Source organism: Mandrillus leucophaeus, unplaced genomic scaffold (assembly GCF_000951045.1).
Source record: "Mandrillus leucophaeus isolate KB7577 unplaced genomic scaffold, Mleu.le_1.0 Scaffold390, whole genome shotgun sequence".
In the NCBI taxonomy this organism is placed as follows: Eukaryota; Metazoa; Chordata; class Mammalia; order Primates; family Cercopithecidae; genus Mandrillus; species Mandrillus leucophaeus.
The window spans coordinates 841392-844929 of NW_012104143.1; positions in this window are offsets into that span (position 1 = coordinate 841392).

Sequence of the window (3538 nt, forward strand, 5' to 3'; positions counted from 1 at the left end):
TTAGCCTACAAAATATACCCCAGTGTCATCCACTTCTCTCCATCTCCCATGCCACTACCCTAGCATCTCCACCTTCTCTTCCCAGGATTGCTAGGAAGCCTCATTTTTTAAATTTGAGCTTTGATTGAGTAGGTAGTACACATATTCAAAAATCTAACCATACTGGCTGGAAATAGTTGCTCACGCGTGTAATCCCAGCACTTTGGGAGGCCGAGGCAGGTGGATCACTTGAGGTCAGGAGATCGAGACTATCCTGGCTAACATGGTGAAATCCTGTCTCTACTAAAAATACAAAAAAATTAGCTGGATGTGGTGGCATGAACCTGTAGTCCCAGCTACTCGGGAGGCTGAGGAAGGAGAATCTCTTGAACCTGGGCAGTGGAGGTTGCAGTGAGCCGCAATCTTGCCACTGCACTCCAGCCCGAGTGACAGAGCAAGACTCTGTCTCAAAAAAAAAAAACAAAAAAACAAACAAACAAAAAAAAACACCAAAAAACAAAACAAAAAAAACCTAACCATATCAAAATATATACACCTCCATTCTCCATTACTCCAGTCCCACCTTTACACTTCACAGGTAACCAAATTTTCACTTTATACTTAAAGACTCCTTCAAGAGTCTTTATGGAAATACAAAATGTCCATTCCCCCTGTGTTTTTACAGAATTGTTAAAATATCACGCATTCTATTCTGTTCCTTGCTCCTTTCACTTTGCCATACATCTTGGAGATCTTCCCACATGGATGTTAAAGAGAACATTCTCTTTAGTTGCTTAGCATTCCATCATGTGGCTGTGACAACATTTATTTAACTGGTAATCTACCCTTTGACAATTGGGTTGTTTCCAATATTTTCCTACTTCAAATGATACCACAATGCTCTTGTATATAGTATTCTCATACATGCCATTATATCTGCATTATGAATTACCAGAAGATTATGGAATCAAAGGACACATGCAAAAACCACTTAACTGATTTCTCTGTTTCTTCTCTTGACTTCTACATTACATTTCCAAGGGCACCTACAGTGGTGTTTTTCAAAATGTAAATCATATTAGTCTGCTCCCCAGCTCAAAGCCCTCCAGTGGCTTTCTGCTGCGTGTATATGGATTTAAATGCCTGCTTTTAGTCTCCAATGTTTACTTTTTCTGCACTTTACCTACTTGGCCACTCATTAGGCTCCAGCAATTTGTTATATTTCTAGAGCACACCTAACTCTCCTTGCCTTGACCCTTGCTCATCTCTCTACCTGGCACACTCTTCAATCAGATCTTCACATTTTCCCTTTCTAACAACCAGATCTTTACGTTTTTGCCTTCTTATCTTCAGATCAGCTTAAATATCACCTCCTCAGGAAGTCTTCCATGACACATCATCGGAAGCCCTCCACCCTCACCCTCACTGCTGACACCATTCGGTATATCATTGTGTTTTATTTTCTTTATTGCTCTTCCTCTTTCTATCCCAAGCTCTTACAACAGCGTCTGACAACAAATGTTTGTTGAATGAAGGATTGTTAACATCTCAGTAAATTTACTTCCAGCAACTTTCCAAAAAGGTATTTTTTTTAACACAGGTGAGATGAAATAATGCAAATAATTTTCTGTCGTCCTTTTATCAGCTAGTATTATATTTAAGCATTTCTCCAGAAAATGAAAACTTCTTTGCAAACACTCTGTTTTATGAGTTCAGGACAACTTATCACAGGGAGAGATTATAACTTTTTTTTTTTTTTTTTTTTTTTGAGATGGAGTCTCGCTCTGTCACCAGGCTGGAGTGCAGTGGCACAATCTTAGCTCACTGCAACCTCCACCTCCTGGGTTCAAGTAATTCTCCTGCCTCAGCCTCCTGAGTAGCTAGGACTACAGGCACAAGCCACTACGCCCAGCTACTTTTTGTATTTTTAGTACAGATGGGGTTTCACCATGTTGGTCAGGATGGTCTGGATCTCCTGACCTCATGATGTGCCCACTTCAGTCTCCCAAAATGCTGGGATTTCAGACGTGAGCCACCGCACTCAGCCGATTATAACTATTTTAATCACTCACTCTGTTAGGTAGACAGGTTTCTACAATTTTTATTATTTGAATTAACACAACAATAAACATATTTAAGCAAAAATACTTGTCTGTAACTTTGAATGTTCACTAAAACTGGATTTACTAGGTCAAAAAGTTAAAATCTGTTTAAGCAACCAGATTTTTTTTTAATCAAATAGCTTCTCAGAAGATTGCAATAACTTATAACCTTCTAGCAGTAAATCACCCAGTCTTCAGCAGCTTTCATATTTTCTTCAGTATTTACTAATTTAATAGGTAAAGTGGTTCATTTTTTAAATTGTCCTTTCTTATAACTAATGAAGCTGAATATTTATTTAGTTCATCTTTAACTGATTCATAACATTGTATCAACATCCATTTCCACAGGCTTACAAAGAGTTTGGCTGTATTAAAGCCCAGTACATCAAGTAATATGGCTGTGAATTTTCTGCCATGGAAAAAAAAGTAGTAAACCACCTATGGGATTACAGCATAAGTACTACTTGCTTTTCTCTTACTTTGGGAAAGATGAACCTCCTTTACAGTGCAATTTTCAGGAAATGCATTGCACTTCCCTTGTTTTCCACATAGGGTGTAATTTCCAGCATCACTGCAACATCTTCCAAGAGTGAGGCATTTTGAAATCACTGAAAGATATTGTGAAGGTTCCATCATGGAGGTTCCATATAGCAGCTTTTGTTTTGCATTTTCCTGAGCCATACGTCTGTTTAGAACCTACCATTAACTTTGATAATTTAATTTTACCCCTTTCCTAAGAATAAAATCCATGCACATGCCAGTATCAGCAAAATAACATCAATTCTCTCTTCTATAGCTTCAGCTAACCTTTAAGTGAATCTTAAAATTTTCTATCACCATCTTCCAAAACTAGGGATTTTATCCAATAATATAAAATTAGCATGTTATAGAGGGTGCTGCACAAATAGCCTACATTGATTCACAGATGACTTTAAAAATTCAGTGAGCCAAGAATCCCACATTATTGATTCATGGTAACAAAACGATGGAGCACAGCTAATCTTTAAAACACATGCTGGGCAGAATGACATTTACAAATGCAGACAGACGGAAACCAATTGGGCATAATTCTTTAAGGATTAAACTGATGGCTGCAATTAGACCTAAGAAGGTAAGCAGTCTCTCTGCTGGGAACTGAGACTCAGCCTCCTGGGTCCAACTCTAGTTTTCTCTCATCCTTGGTTAACCATGGTATTCCACTGTTCCACTGACCGGCTAGTTGAGTAGAGTTCCCCATGACTACTCAGGTTAACTAAATCGGTTTGTAAAATATGGCATGTTACCACTTTGGCTTGCCTCTTTGACTTTTAATAACAACTGCTCTGAAGGGGGCTATGCTTAGGATCATCATAGTTTGATGCTATCAGTGTAGAACACCAGATGAGCCCAGCAAAGAGCCTGTAGGGACAGAATATGGATATATTCCTTTGTATATGCCCTCCCCCTTCTCCTCCCCT